Genomic DNA, 17,570 nt, shown 5'->3' with positions numbered 1-17,570 from the left:
CACTTGGTTTTGAAGACCTGGCCAATCTGAAATGGTTTTACATGAACCTTTCCATGTGAGCATGTACTTGACTTACTCAAGTCTTTTAGCAGTCTCTTCCTATCGTCTTCATGAAATCCAACAAATTGATAATCATCAGTCGCAATAACTTCCAACTCATCATCAACCATGTCACTCCCTTCATCTTTTGAATGATTGTTTAAGATTCCATGTTCATCGACATCAACAGCATTATGGAATTCACTCATGTCTACATTTACATCAAATTGTATGTTAGGCTTATCCACATTGTATTCACTGTCATCAGAATCATCCCCACTACCCTCAGAACCATTGCCCCGATGTACGGATTGCCACACTTGGAACAACGACCCTGACCCTGCTAGCCTCTGCTAGAAGTATCGAAGGTCTTGGGCTTCTTGGCATGACCCACTGCTGTCTGCACCTGCTCCGGCTTCAGCTTCGTTCGGAGCTCCAACTCGATTTCCCGCTCACGGGCCTTCTTAATCATATCATTCATAGTCTTGCACCCTGGAAAACTCACGTACTCCCTAATATCATCCCTCAGCATAGCATGATATCTCATTTTCTTCATCTCCTCATCTGCAACGTACTGCGGAACTAGAAATGACTTCTCTCTGAATTTGGCCATGATCTCCGCCACAGTCTCCGTAGTCTGAACTCCCTTACCAGCTGCTACACCTCAATGGCTGATTGTAAATTTGGGGATATCACACCGATGCAAGCTCCCGATCAAACCTCTGAAAAAACTCCTCCCATGTCATCACTGTCACACCCGCCGTCCTTACCTCATGGGTAACCTCATCCCACCAGTCTCACGCTTGGTCGCTCAACATGTAGGACGTGAATCCCACCTTGGCCGCCTCGGGGCTAAAGCTCGTATGCTGAGAATTCTCCATGTCAGCGATCCAGCGATAGCTAGCGATGGGGTCCTTAGCCCCAAAGAACTCAGGCGCTTTGCACGCCATGAACTCCCGGAACGAGGGAGTTCGAGTCCCAATCTAACCCACGGAAATCTCAGATCGAAATGAGCTGATCCGCTCTTCCATGATCTCCATAATCCTCTCCCTGACGATACCGAAAATCATCGGGGTAGCGTCAAGGCTGCCCCGAGTAAACTCGGTTGCGATGAACTTGTGCAACCTCTCATCAATCGGTTTTGCACTGGAACCTGAACCCGAACCTGAACCTCCTCTAGTAGACATCACCATCCTCAACTGAAAATACAACATAGAAACAATCGATAAAGAAGTTCGAAGTGATTCCTCCTCACCGGAGTCCTTAGAGTTTCTAGGTTTGCTCTTGTCTCCGGTACAGGTCATGTACTTTCAGTAGTATGGGCCCAATACTACCTTCTACACCTACATGTACTTTCCTCAAGGTTATACCTGATACCTCTAATTCACCCAACTATACTCAGAACATAACTCATACAACACAGCACACACACATATTGTAGCACCCGGTTCCTGGTACGTAAATGTTATTTGAGTATTTCCTTTCTTTTAGCCTTGGACTCGGCGAGTCATAGGTCTGACTCGCCGAGTGGATGCGGGACCCGGGACACATTTAAGTTGGCGACTCGGCGAGTCCATATCTTGGACTCGGCGAGTCACAGCTGTTGGATGAAACCTTAAGTTTCAGGGGTTTGCACCCTATTTAAAGGACTTATCCGCCCAGGCCAGCCCCCATTCTCTCCCCAGAAGCTCCAAACCCTCGTTCTAAGCTTGTTCCTTGAGAGTTTGAGGCTATTGTGTGTGTTCTTGAAGGTTTTGAGGAAGAGGGGGAAGTAGATCAAGAGGAAGGAAAGGAATCCAGGCATCTTTGCACTCTTTCAGCAGTTCCTTTAAGGTATAACACGTTTTTCCCCTGTTTCTATGCTTATTACTTCATGTAAGTCATTCTTGAGCCAAACCCCAAGTTTGTATGTGCAAATTACTTCGTAATAGGCTGATTGGCCCTTAGATCTAGGCAAGATTGAGCTCCAGGAGCTCAGATCTGTTAGCTTTATGGCCCCATGTTGCTTGTTCACCCTAGATCTACCCTTTTGAGACATTTTGAGCCCTAAAATCCATATTGGTGAATATCCACACGTAAAGTTGGAAACTTTACGTGTGATTTGTGTCCTAGAAGTCCAGATCTGTGAATGTCATGGACTAGAATCGAGCAAATCTGTGTATTTAGTGGATGCATGGCAACGACTCGGCGAGTCGTTCATGTGACTCGACGAGTCTGTTCGCGAGTCTCCGAGTTTGTCCCTTTTTCGTAGTGTCGAGTGATCAGTGAGTCATGGGGTATGACTCAGTGGGTCGGAAGCTTAACTCATCTATGGAGGTACTCGGCGAGTCAATGCCCTGACTCGGCGAGTTCAAGGCAATCTCCTTAGATCAAGAACAGACTCGGCGAGTTGTTCATACAACTCGGCGAGTCTTAGCATAAGAGTTCATCGGATGAAGATGAACTCGATGAGTTGTTTATACAACTCGGCGAGTAGGATGAAGGACTTGAATTTTGGTTAAGAAGGTGAACCCGTCGAGTCGTCGCCTAACTCGACGGGTAGGATCGGGATTCAGGGCAGTCGTTTGGATAGGGACTCGGCGAGTTGGAAAGCCAACTCGGCGAGTCGGGTCAACTGAAAGTTGACTCTGACTTTGACTTAGGGCATGGTCAGGGGTAAAATGGTCATTTTACCCAAAGGTCAGTGAGCAGTGTTTGATTGGGTATATTGTGGGAATTGCAGCCGGAGGATTTCCGGAGCAGCAACAGCAGCAGTAGGCAGTCAGTTTCCGATCAGATTAGCAGCTACTTCGAGGTGAGTTACCTTCCAGTAGCGGTGGGCCTAAGGCCACAACGCCGACCCACCAGTAGGAGACATATGATAGATGATTGTCTTTGTGATATCATCTAGGATAGCTACTACCTGATATGTTATATGCTAGCGTGATATGTTGTATGTGATAGTAGTCGAGTTCGGTCGCTAGGACCGAAGGGTAGTCAGACACCCCAGATACGTCTGACAGAATATGATGATATGTTTGCATGCTGGCTTGTTATGTTATATGCGATAGAGGTAGTACGAGGGGACCAGTCCCTGTGGTCGGTTGTTAGGACCGATGGGTAGTCAGCACCCCAGAATGGCTTGACATGGGTAGTCAGCACCCCAGAATGGCTTGACATGGGTAGTCAGCACCCCATAATGGCTTGACACGAGTAGGACGACACCCCAGAACGGCCGTACCGGGTAGTCAGGCACCCCAGAATAGCCTGGCAGTATGTATGTTACGTGTTTGTATGGTATGTGGTACGATGGGGGAATTCACTAAGCTTTGTGCTTACAGTTTTCAGTTTTGGTTTCAGGTACCTCCTCAGCTAGGGGAAAGGAGCCGGCGCGGTAGCAGCATGTCACACACACTCTCCGGTTTCCGCATTTACGAGCTTCACTGGGATTTGTACTCTGATATTTTGATTGAATGTATGAATTGGCTTTTAGACATGTTTCACTTGGGTTATGATTTGATCAGACAATGTTTTTAGTTTTTAATATTTTCTAAAGTAATGTTTTTAAAACGAAATTTTTGGTCATGAAAATTGGGTCGTTACACATATCCTAGACTCTTCTAGGATTTTCCAATCCTCACATAATCAGAAACCTCAATTAACACCGTAGGTTGCCTTATGTATGCAAGTTATACATAAATGGAATCACATAAACTGTCAAATAAAGTTTATGCCCTAAGTCCACAACCAAACAAGGAACAGACAATGAGGCAGAATCCATCATTCTAGGGTTATGCAATCCTAAGCATGTATAACTTTGAAAGCATACAATTAGCAAACAACAGGGTCAACATTGATTCCAAGAAATATATGGCATCAGATTTTCTTAGGCTATAAGGTATCACAAAAATCAGGCAATTTTATCACAAAATCCCTGAAGGTATCTGTGACATCCCCAAAATCACGGCCAGAAAAGACCGGTTTCATTTATGCTTTTTAAAATAATTTAAGAGTAAATTCTTTTGATTTAAAAGAGTTGCGGAATTTGTTCCCAAAACAAAATATGATAAAATAATATTTATCAAAGCATTTCATCAAGAGATGCATTTTCATTATATAATTAAAACTCAGGATATCATGTTTCGATACAGACCATAAAGCATAAACGATAACATTACAAGTCATTCAACCAATATATACATATACAGACTTGTAAACAAAACAACTCGATGATTCATCCATCTTATGGCCTTGCGCCACTTCCTGTAATACAAATAAAACTGAGTGGGTCAGGCTTGGGAGCCTGGTGAGCATATAGGGTTTTCAACTCACAATAAATAATTATATTTAATTTCACCAACCAACAATAACCTGATTACCCATTCCCGTTATCCTCACTTTATGTCCCTAAAACAACATCTATATCAAGGGACCTAATTTAGGATTTTCATCGGGACGGACATTACTGCTAAGGGGTTTCCTCAACAATAGATATCCTAAAGGCAACCATGAAGGGGGATAGAGTACACCGGTGAACACATCGTTCACAACACCTACAGGTTATGAACCTGCTAGCGTTCCACAGGACTGTCTAGAAAGAGTCTGTGGTCGTTATCCATACTCCGCTAAATAACTAGATCAACAACAACAACATCGAGGCCTCTCATCTGTTTATCACACATCAACTGTATACCCATGTTCTACCCAACATATTAGTAGATAAAAATATATATTTTTATACATAGTTTAAAACCTGTATAGTATTCTCATTCTATACATGTTCCACATAACAGATGAGGCACACACACATAACACGTATTTCATAGAGAATAAATCATACCTATGAGATAGAATAAAGTGAATATACATTCACACATATAACAACAAAATATGCACATAACACGTATTTCGTATAAAATACTTCATAGTTATGCGTTAGAAGAAAATAACTACACACTCACTTGATCAGAAGATGATCGGACAGCACTACGACTTGTAGAAGTAGTATTCTTCGGTAGATCTGGAAGATCTTCACAAAAACCGGGCTCCTCGCGGGCAGAGCTTCGGCTCGGGAATTGCACTTCTCGGGATCTTCAGGGCTTCGGGACTTGCTTCGGGGCTCGGGGATAATATCGGGGCTTCGGGGTATAAATGGCACGCAAACCGAGGCAAAAACTAGAGAGAAAGGAAGAATTTGGCAAAAGAATAAGGTTGCCTTCGCATGCCCTTTTATAGAGGCTGAGGCCTCGCATTACGTTGGGCGTAACGCTCTACGCGGGGCGTACGCCTCCGAAAATGTCACTGCATGCGTCATCGGAGCACTCGAGTCTGAGGCGGTGCATGTATCGGGGTACACTGGGCGTACTCAACTACGCTGGGCATAGTTCGGATCAGACCAACGACTCCTTCGGATATTATCCAAATTAAAGATTAAATAAATAAATATTAATTAATTAAAAACTTCTGAAATTCATATCTTCTTCATACGAACTCCGTTTTCGACGTTCTTTATATCCACGCGTAGGTGAGACTACGCTCTACAACTTTCGTTTAGACTCCGTCGGCTAATTTTGAATTTATTTTTATTATTTATTTTTAGTATGTCGGGACAGGAAAGTTCCGTTATAAATTCATAACTTCTTCATCTGACGTCCGTTTTCGCCTATCTTTTTATCGTTTTACTACTATTAACGAGATCTTCGATTCTCGTTTTGATTGTTTTGGCTAAAAACCGCTCGGTCTCAAATCGAGTATTCGGGCTGTATACTGCTAAGTCAAAACTTTAGAAAATCATAACTTCCTCATACGAAGTCAGATTTGGGCGTTATCTTTATGCACGCTCTTGGATTAACGAACTCTACGACATTTGTTTAGATCACTAGGGCTAAATATCGCTCTAACGTAAATTTCACTTTTTACGTCATTCAGCGTTGTTGGTTCCGTCGCGAAACTTCGACAGATCATAACTTCTTCGTTATAACTCGGATTTCGACATTCTTAATATATTCGGAAACCTCGTTCCGACTACTACAATATTATACATAGATATCAGCTTTATCTAACATTTTATTTTGACGCTTATTTTTACTCTTAATTTAATTAAGTCACACAGTTAAGCACAAAACACATAATACTCAAATAATACACTTCTATTATTTCAAAACGGGTTACAAAGGTTAACTTAGACTATTACATCAAGATTAATGACAAGCCCAGAAACACAAGCGTTACAATTCTCTCCACCTTAGAATGATTTTGTCCCCGGAATCACACATCAACAAACAAATGCGGATAGCGGCCCATCATGTCACTCTCCGTCTCCCAGGTGAGATTCGGCCCATTCGTGTGTTTCCATCGGACAAGCACCAACTCGACCATCTTGCGTCGTAACTTCTTAGTCTTTCGGTCAACGATTTCCTCTGGTTCTTCAATCAACATTTTGTTCTCATCTATTCTCAACTCCGAAAGTGGAATCATGTCGGGAACTTCTCCCGTGAACTTCCTCAAATAACACACATGGAAAGTGTTATGAATTCCATTCAGTTCTTCTGGTAGTTCGAGCTTGTAAGCTTGGTTCTCAATCCTCTAAAGAACTTTAAACGGTCCAATAAACCTTGGACTTAATTTTCCCCTTTTACCAAATCTTAGAAGTCCCTTCCACGGCGAGACTTTAAGCAAAACCGAATCTCCAACTTCAAAAGTCATCGGTCTTCGCTTGTTGTCAGCATAGCTCTTTTGACGATCATGAGCTGCTAACATTCTTTTCCTAATTGTTTTCAACTTTTCAGCAGTTTGATGGACTATCTCCGGTCCCATAAACTGTTTTTCCCCAGCCTCAAGCCAACAAGACGGCGTACGACACTTCTGTCCATACAAAGCTTGATAAGGTGCCATCTTAATGCTCGAGTGGAAACTATTATTGTAGGAAAATTCTACCGAAGGTAAATGTTCATCCCAATTACCTTGGAATTCCAGAGTACATGGTCTCAGCATATCTTCAAGTGTTTGTATCATCCGTTCGCTCTGGCCATCAGTCTGTGGATGGTAAGTTGTACTTAAACACAACTTGGTACCCAATTCCTCTTGTAGACTTTTCCAAAATCGCGAGGTGAAACGGCTGTCACGATCTAACACAATCGTTAACGGAACACCGTGAAGCCTCATAACTACCTTCACGTAAGAATTTGCAAGCTTATCCATAGACCAATTCTCCTTGGCTACTATGAAATGCGCACTCTTAGTGAATCGATCAACGACCACCCAAATCATGTCGTGACCATTCTTTGTTCTGGGCAGTTTAGTAACAAAATCCATAGCAATGTCTTCCCACTTACCCATAGGCACAGGTAAATGTTCTAAACTCCTGTATGGTTTTTGATGTTGTGTCTTGACTCTAGCACAAGTCACACACTCGGCCACATACTTCGCAATATCAAGCTTCATCGTCGGCCACCAGTAGTAGGGTTTCAGGTCCATATACATTTTAGTGCTATCGGGATGAATCGAGTACATGGTCTTGTGAGCTTCTTCCATTAGAAGATCTCTGACTCCTCCTGTCTTAGGTATCCAAATCCGATCTTGGAACACCTTCAGTCCATGACTGTTTATACCGAACACCAATGTTTTGCCCAAACATTCCTCCTTTCGGTCATTCTTCTCAGAAGCTTCCTCTTGAGCTTTCTTTATACTTTCCACAATGGTCGAGACAACTTCAATTCTTAACGCTATTGGATTTTTCCTTTCAAGATTGATTTTCCGACTGAGAGCATCAACAACAACATTTGCTTTACCGGGGTGGTAAAGTATCTCACATTCGTAGTCCTTAAGTAACTCTAGCCAGCATCGTTGCCTCATATTCAATTCTTTCTGATTAAAGAGATATTGGAGACTCTTATGATCAGTGAAAAGTTCGCACTTCGTGCCATAGAGGTAATGCCTCCATATCTTCAGAGCGAAAACTACCGCTGCCAACTCCAAATCATGAGTCGGGTAGTTCTTTTCATGCTCTTTCAATTGTCGAGAAGCATATGCGATCACCTTATCTCTTTGGGTCAAAACACAACCCAATCCAACCCCAGACGCATCACTATAAACAACAAAGTCTTCAACTCCATTGGGTAGAGAAAGTATCGGTGCCTCACATAGTTTCTTCTTTAGCTTCTCGAATACTTCTTTATGCTTATTACTCCAAGCATAAGTAGCTCCTTTGTGGGTCAAAGTTGTCAATGGACTAGCGATCGAAGAAAAGCCTTGGATAAACCTTCGGTAATATCCGACTAATCCTAAAAAGCTTCGGATCTCCGTGGGACTTTTCGGTTGTTCCCACTTCATCACAACTTCGATCTTTGCTGGATCAACCATTATCCCTTCTTGGTTGACCACGTGACCCAAGAATTGGACTTCTCGAATCCAAAAATCACACTTGGAGAACTTTGCATACAACTTCTCCTTCTTCAAAACTTCTAACACTTCTTTCAAGTTTCTGCCATGCTCCTCTTGGCTTTTCGAGTAAATCAGAATTTCATCTATGAACACTATCACAAATTTATCAAGGAATGGATTACAAACCCGATTCATTAAAACCATGAATGCTTCTGGAGCATTGGTTAGTCCAAACGACATCACCAAAAACTCGTAGTGTCCATATCATGTTCTGAATGCAGTCTTCTCGATATCTTGCTCTCTTACTTTTAGCTGATGATATCCTGACCTTAGATCGATCTTCGAGAAATAGCTCGAACCTTGCAATTGATCAAACAGGTCATCAATCCTTGGCAACGGGTATCTATTCTTTATCGTTTCTTTATTCAGCTCTCTGTAATCAATGCACATCCTCATGCTCCCGTCTTTCTTCTTTACGAATAACACCGGAGCTCCCCAGGGCGATGAACTAGGTCTAATGAAACCTTTGTCCAATAACTCCTGAAGTTGCATCACCAGCTCCTTCATCTCCGTCGGTGCTAATCGGTAAGGTGCTTTTGCTATTGGCGTCGTCCCTGGTAACAAGTCTATTCTAAACTCCACTTGTCTATCAGACAGTAATCCGGGAAGATCTTTGGGAAATACTTCCGGATAATCACATACGACAGGAATGCTCTGCATCGCCTTTTTCTCCTTCTTAGCAACTATCACAAATGCCAGATACGACATACATCCTTTTGCCAAACACTTTTTGGCTTTCATCAATGAAATGATTCCAGAATTTACTCTGCGTTTATCTCCATACACCATAAACGACTCTTTCCCAGGTGGGTTTACTTTGACTATCTTCTTCTTGCACAATATCTCAGCGTCATTGGCGCTAAGCCAATCCATTCCAAGCACGATGTCGAAACCGTTTAGTTCGATAGGCAATAATTCCTCGTGGAATTTATTCCCATTCAAGTCAATTAAGATGTTTTTCATATGATGGCTAACAGGTACAAACTTGCCACTAGCAACTTCGACTAATAAGGCATTATCTAGTCTATCAACAGGTAAAGCTAGTTTTCTACCAAATTCATGCGATATAAAGGAGTAGTTGGCTCCAGAATCAAATAAAATTTGGGCAGACAATGTGTTTACGAGAAAGGTACCTGAAGCGACATCAGCTTCATCTTTAGCAGCTTCTAGTGTCATATGGAATGCTCTCTTCTTCGGCTTTGGTGGAATGTTGGGTCTTGCTGCCTCCTTCTTTTTCGGACAGCCCCTCGACATGTGTCCCTCCTCACCACAACCATAACAAACTTTATTAGTGAGGGTGCATTTATTGGCATAGTGCCCTGGATTTCCACATTTAAAACATGTGGCCACCACCTCACATTTTCCATGATGCTTCTTCTTACATTTTTCGCACCATTTCGCTTCGCCTCTTCCTCCTCTCGAACTAGACTTCGAGAACTTGTTTTTCTTGTTGGACCCTGAAGGTCCATCGAACTTCCTTTTCTCACCAACATCTATCCTTTCCAGACCTTTTTCCTTCTGCTGGGCCTCCACATTCTTAGCTGCTCGAACAGTTGTTTTCAAAGTGGTTGCCATCTTGACTGTCGGGCCAAAGTCGGCAGGCAGTCCATTAGCGAACCTCTCAATTTTGGAGAGTTTCGTTGGCACTAGGTACGGAAATAACTTCATTTTCTCAGTGAATGCAGTAGCATAGTCATCTATGCTCATCCTCCCCTTCTTCAAGTTTTGGAACTCCTTGTTTAGATCAATCAGATCTATCTCTGAACAATACTGCACCCTTAACTGTTCCAAGAACTCCTCCCATGACATTTTCAGGGCTTCTCCTCGTGGCATAGTATCTGCCAGCAACTTCCACCAACTCAAGACTCCAGTCTTTAGTTGTCTAACTGCAAAGACAGTCTTCTGTTTGTTGCTACAGTCGCAACTTTCAAATACCATCTCCATTTCGGAGATCCAATCCAAAATCTCAAAAGGCCTTGGGCTTCCAGAAAGACTTGGCAGCTTGGCACCCAAGAAATTCTTGTACATTCGACCATCCTTGTTGTTTCTCCTTTCCGGGTCGTTCCTTCGTTCTCCTTGAGTCCCAACTTGATTCACCATGCGACTATTGTTCCCTTCCTCCAATTGCTCGGGAATCAGTTCGGGTTCCTCAATAGGTATGATTGGTTCGTCCCTATTTTCATGTAACATCCGTCACATTTCTTCCTTTTGTTCGGCTAACATAGCCTGAACCATGGCTTGCACCCCAACCATTGTTATTGGTTCTGGTGCTGCTGCTACAACAGGTGCTTGCTCAATCACTGGTGGTTAATTCCTGTTTTCATCCGCGTTTCCAACGCCACTCCTGGTTCTTACCATTTTTGATGTACACACCGAATAAGGTGGGATTAGATCCTCATCCATGATAGATAATTAAATCATCCTTATCACTCCGAAATGTTTACATGTTAGTTCTAATACCGTAGACGTATGCTTAGAATCCTACACACATAAGGTTTCCAGATCTGATCGGCAATAGACCATAGACCCGAACAAATATTATCATATATGGCAACATATAACATTTAGCACATAAAAGCATTTTAGGCAACTTTCCTAAAATAAAATAGTGCTCGTGTCTATATTATAACATACACACATCTCACAATCTTCACTTAGAATTCTAAGTTTAAGTCTAAAAATCCTACAAATTCCTAGTTCGCTTAAACTAATGCTCTAATACCAACTGTGACATCCCCAAAATCACGGCCAGAAAAGACCGGTTTCATTTATGCTTTTTAAAATAATTTCAGAGTAAATCCTTTTGATTTAAAAGAGTTGCGGAATTTGTTCCCAAAACAAAATATGATAAAATAATATTTATCAAAGCATTTCATCAAGAGATGCATTTTCATTATATAATCAAAACTCAGGATGTCATGTTCCAATACAGACCATAAAGCATAAACGATAACATTACAATTCATTCAACCAATATATACATATACAGACTTGTAAACAAAACAACTCGATGATTCATCCATCTTATGCCCTTGCACCACTTCTTGTAATACAAATAAAACTGAGTGGGTCGGGATTGGGAGCCTTTTGAGCATATAGGGTTTTCAACCCACAATAAATAATTATATTTAACTTCACCAACCAACAATAACCCGATTACCCATTCCGGTTATCCTTACTTTATGTCCCTAAAACAACATCTATCTCAAGGGACCTAATCTAGGATTTTCATCGGGACGGACATTACTGCTAAGGGGTTTCCTCAACAATAGATATCCTAAAGGCAACCATGAGGGGGATAGAGTACACCAGTGAACACATCGTTCACAACACCTACAGGTTATGAACCTGCTAGCGTTCCACAAGACTGTCTAGAAAGAGTTTGTGGTCGTTATCCATACTCCGCTGAATAACTAGATCAACAACAACAACATCGAGGCCTCTCATCTGTTTATCACACATCAACTGCATACCCATGTTCTACCCAACATATTAGTAGATAAAAATATATATTTATATACATAGTTTAAAACCTGTATAGCATTCTCATTCTATACATATTCCACATAACAGATGAGGCGCACACACACATAACACGTATTTCATAGAGAATAAATCATACCTATGAGATAGAAGAAAGTGAATATACATTCACACATATAACAACAAAATATACACATAATACGTATTTCGTATAAAATACTTCATAGTTATGTGTTAGAAGAAAATGACTACACACTCACTTGATCAGAAGATGATCGGAAAACACTAGGACTTGTAGAAGTAGTATTCTTCGGTAGATCTGGAAGATCTTCACAAAAACCGGGCTCCTCGCGGGCAGAGCTTCGGCTTGGGAATTGCACTTCTCGGGATCTTCATGGCTTCGGGACTTGCTTCGGGGATTGGGGATAATATCCGGGCTTCGGGGTATAAATGGCACGCAAACCGAGGCAAAAACTAAAGAGAAAGGAAGAATTTGGCAAAAGAATAAGGCTGCCCTCGCATGCCCTTTTATAGGAGGCTGAGGCCTCGCATTACGCTGGGCGTAACGCTCTACACGGGGCGTATGCCTCCGGAAATGTCACTGCATGCATCATCGGAACACTCGAGTCCGAGGTGGTGCATGTATCGGGGTACGCTGGGCGTAGTTCGGATCAGACCAATGACTCCTTCGGATATTATCCGAATTAAATATTAAATAAATAAATATTAATCATTTAAAAACTTCTGAAATTCATATCTTCTTTATACGAACTCCGTTTTCGACGTTCTTTATATCCACGCGTAGGTGAGACTACGCTCTACAACTTTCGTTTAGACTCCGTCGGCTAATTTTGAATTTATTTTTATTATTTATTTTTAGTATGCCGGGACAGGAAAGTTCTGTTATAAATTCATAACTTCTTCATCTGACGTCCGTTTTCGCCTATCTTTTTATCGTTTTACTACTATTAACGAGATCTTCGATTCTCGTTTTGATTGTTTTGGCTAAAAACCATTCGGTCTCAAATCGAGTATTCGGGCTGCATACTGCTAAGTCAAAACTTTAGAAAATCATAACTTCCTCATACAAAGTCAGATTTGGGCGTTCTCTTTATGCACACTCTCGGTTTAATGAACTCTATGACATTCGTTTAGATCACTAGGGCTAAATATCTCTCTAACGTAAATTTCACTTTTTACGTCATTCAGCGTTGTCGGTTCCGTCGCGAAACTTCGACAGATCATAACTTCTTCGTTATAACTCGGATTTCGACATTCTTAATTTCGGAAACCTCGTTCCAACTACTACAACATTATACATAGATATCAACTTTATCTAACATTTTATTTTGACACTTATTTTTACTCTTAATTTAATTAAGTCACACAGTTAAGCACAAAACACATAATACTCAAATAATACACTTCTATTATTTCAAAACGGGTTACAAAGGTTAACTTAGACTATTACATCAATATTAGTGACAAGCCCAGAAACACAGGCGTTATAGTATCCTTAGCCCTACTCTAGCATGCACTTCACATATCAACAAACCAGTTGCAATACATAAGCATGATTAACTTTTGGGAAACGATTACTTGAGCTCAGCCGATCGCACGCATTGCACTCTCCCTTTTACTTAAGAAAAACTTTTTTTAAAAAAATGATTCTTTTTCTTTTGAATAATATTATCATTTCCTCGGTTTGAATTCTAACACACCTGAGGGTGTGCTCAAATCCCTCAAACCAAGGCTCCGATACCAACTTATAACAACAAAAAAACCGGATAAATTTATTTCCTTTTCAAATAGGATATTATAGTCATAAATTTTTTCCAAGATCCATTACAAAATAAACATGTTTAATTACCAGAGTAACAATATTAGTAAGTGCGAAAAACAATGGGGAGTGAATGATGCGCCATCATGCCGAGTCCTTCCCTTTAGTACCAGAAGTACCTAAAACCACAATACAAACTGTAATCAAAAGCTTAGTGAGTTTCCCAAATACCACATAACATACAATCGCAAAATACCACACAACATACATATGATTGCCATGGGCTACCCCTATGGTCTTTTCCTTGGAATGTCATGGGATACCCTATGGTTTGATATCCATGTGCCATGGGCTACCCCCATGGTCTTCCATGCCATGGGTTACCTTCATGGTCTTCCTTACAAATGCCACAGGCTACCCCCGAGGTCTTTCAGTCAAACAAACACATAGACAACTATCATTCCGCATGTCAAGTAATGAGTCGACATTGGTGCCTTCATCCCATTGATACAGTGAGAATTCTCACCTCGGTCTGCTGGTAAATACTGACTCTCAACTACCGATTTGACAATCTCACACCGAATATACACAAATTACCCTAATTAGAATTAGGTCACATACTTAATACATGGGCCAAAACCCTAAGTCCATGTAACGCCCGTGTTTCTGGGATACGCATTTATATAATGATGTAATAGTCAATGTCAACCATTGTAACTCATTTTGAAGTAATAGAGAGGAATTACTTGAATATTATGTGAATTATGTGATTTTATGTTCTTATATACCTGTTTATAAAGATATAATAAATTAAGAATGAAAATAAGCGTCAAAAATAAAATGTTAGATAAACTCGATATCTATGAAGAAAATTATAGTGGTCGTGACAAGGATTCCGGACATATAATGAACACTGAAATCCGGGTTATAACGAAGAAGTTATGGTCTGTCGAAGTTTCGCAACAAAACTGGCACGACACTGTGTGACGTAAAAAATGAGTTTACGATATAATAATTTTTAGCCTTATCGATATAAACGAAAGTCATATCATACATTAAATCCAGAGTGTTCATAAAAAGAACGCCCAAATCTGACTTCGTATGAGGAAGTTATGATTTTTCCAAGTTTCGGCCTAGCAGTATGCAGCCCGGAGTTCGAATAGTAGATCGACCGATTTTTAGTTGACACGACCTAAACGAGAATCGAAGATCTCATTAATAGTAGCTCAACAGTAAAAAGACAGATGAAAATGGACGTCGGATGAAGAAGTTATGAATTTTTAGCGCACTTTTCCTGTCCCGACCTATTAAAAATATAACTTTAAAAATAAATCAAAATTACCCGACCGAGTCTAAACGAAAGTTGTAGAGTAGGTCTCTACCTACGCGTGGATATAAAGAACATCGAAAAGAAGCTCGTATGCGAAATGTATGAATTTTAGAAGTTGGGAATGAAATAGTTGATGTGTGATGAAATAAAATGATGAGATGCCTCGGTGTTAACGATGATCCAATCATCTAGTGGAGTATGGACGACGACCACAGACTATTCTAGGCAGTCCAGTGGAACGCTAGCAGGCTCGCAACCTGTACTTGTCCAACAGCCCACTGGGCGGAAGCGCAACGTGATCATCAGTACGCTTAGCGTACTCGGCCTTTAGGCAATATGCGCATCGTACATCTTTGTACGCCCAACACATTAAGTTGTTAAGCATATTTATCCATTAAGTGCTTAATCCATGCAGTCACTTCGTCAACTTCCAGATCTTGGTCATTTAAGGAATCGTAGGGCATAAAGTTGGCAACTTTATGCCTTTGCATGCCTTATGGGAGCCCAACATCCCATTTTTTCATTAAGACTTACTTTAAAGACCTATACGTATGCATGGTGCCATAACAACCTTCAAGATAGCATTTTTATGCCTTTAACACACCAAATGGACTAAGATCTAGCATTACAAGCTTCTGGAGTTACTCAAACTCACAAAAGAGAATTCATGGACCAAAAATGAGCTTATGAACAAATCCTAACTCTAAGTATCAAAGGACTAACAAGGTAGGATCTTTTTACCTCTAAAACCCTCCTAAGATGATGTAGATGCAGGATCTTGAAGCTCAACCACGTCCAAGGCTTGCACACCAAGTTCTTCTTCTTGCAAACACACCAAAAAGGGCCACAAGGTCACCTTCAAGCTCAAATATCACACTCCAAAACAAACTAGGGTTTTAGGAACATTTATAGGTGTGGAGGTTGATAATGGAGAATGTCTAAAGGTCATAAATGAGCTTAAATAGGGCTCATTCCCTGAAAATTATGTTTTGCTTTTGGCCACGTATGCCTCGCGTACCTCTTTCGTACGCCCCGCGTACGTGGTTCATGTCCGCGATCCCTCCACCCATGTACGCTAAGCGTACATATATGTACGCCCAACGTACGAAGGACCTCTTTTGAAAAATAAACAATGATCCAAGGACTAAAGATAACATACCTGAATGTGAGTGTTACAACACATAGACCACGTCGTGGCAACTACACGACAAGACAATCATGAAGGCTGTCCGTCGCCACATCGTTGAACCTGCTCTGGACAACTTAACGCATTAAACTCATAATCCTTCAAGCATTACACTCATACTTTTCATAGGGGTTTCTTACACCCAAAACATCATAAAAATCATTGTTTTATAGACATACATGTCCAATGCATTTCTTGAGCTCAAGTTAGGGGAAAAGGAGGTTAAGATCTTATGTATGGAATCTATAGCTCAATAACTCTCCAGATTTGGTACAAGTGATCATAAAGGAACCCGAAGGACACATAAAGTTGCTAACTTTATGGAATGCATACATTTAAACCACCCCAAACATGGAGGAAAGTGGATAAGAACCTAGATCTAACATGCTTGAACACAAAAGGTAGAAGCGTGAGGACTTACAAGAGTCCAAAACAACGCAAGACGATAAGGATGAGATTTTCTTGCTAGAACAATGCACCAAAGACACCTTCTTCCTCTTCAAAGGACCAAAAACCCATCACAAAATCTCACAATATCAACAATAGAGGCTTGGGTTTTCTCTAGGTCGAAAGGGATGTGATGGAGACTGAGGGTGTGAAAACCCTAGCCATCATATCCCTTAAATAAGGCACAAAACCCGAAAAATTAGGGTTTTGCATGTTGGCGGCCGCCACGTTGTAGCCAATATCTTGCCATGCCGTGGTGCACACAGATGTGACATGTTTCCTTTGGCCAAGACCACATCTTAGTGCATCCTTCACAACATCATCGTCACCACAAAAATCCATATTTTAATTCATTAATTTGCCATAAACATAAATGAACTATTTACCTGGAACAAGTGTTACAAAAATTGTGTTCAATGTGTGTGTGTGTGTGCTCAAGAACACAAGAACTTATAAACCCAAGAAACCCCAAAAAAAAGTTCATGTGTTTGAAGAATCTATAAATTGATTGTGGAGTGTTCTTGTGTATGAATATCCCTTTTAAGGTTTTGTTTTGTGGGTTTTGATGTTCAAAACTTTAAATCATCATAAATTAAGTTGGGGATTTGACTTTGGTTTTGACGAACAAGATGAAGATCCGACTTGAATTTTAATGACATGATGAAGATCAGATTTAGGTTTGTTATTGAAATAGCTTTTTTTCTCGATACCAAATCCAAAAGATTGAAGAACAAAAGAACCATGAACAAGAAATTATTTTTGGACTTGATGTATGTTCAAGAACATATCTGGGATTTCACGAACTCAAAGGGGTTTTCGTTTTTCATGATGTTCATCATAAACCCATTCACGTTTTTCCTCTGTAACTGAACTCAATCTTCTGC

Source organism: Lactuca sativa, chromosome 9 (assembly GCF_002870075.4).
Source record: "Lactuca sativa cultivar Salinas chromosome 9, Lsat_Salinas_v11, whole genome shotgun sequence".
Lineage (NCBI taxonomy): Eukaryota > Viridiplantae > Streptophyta > Magnoliopsida > Asterales > Asteraceae > Lactuca > Lactuca sativa.
Note: the sequence above shows the minus strand (reverse complement) of the source record.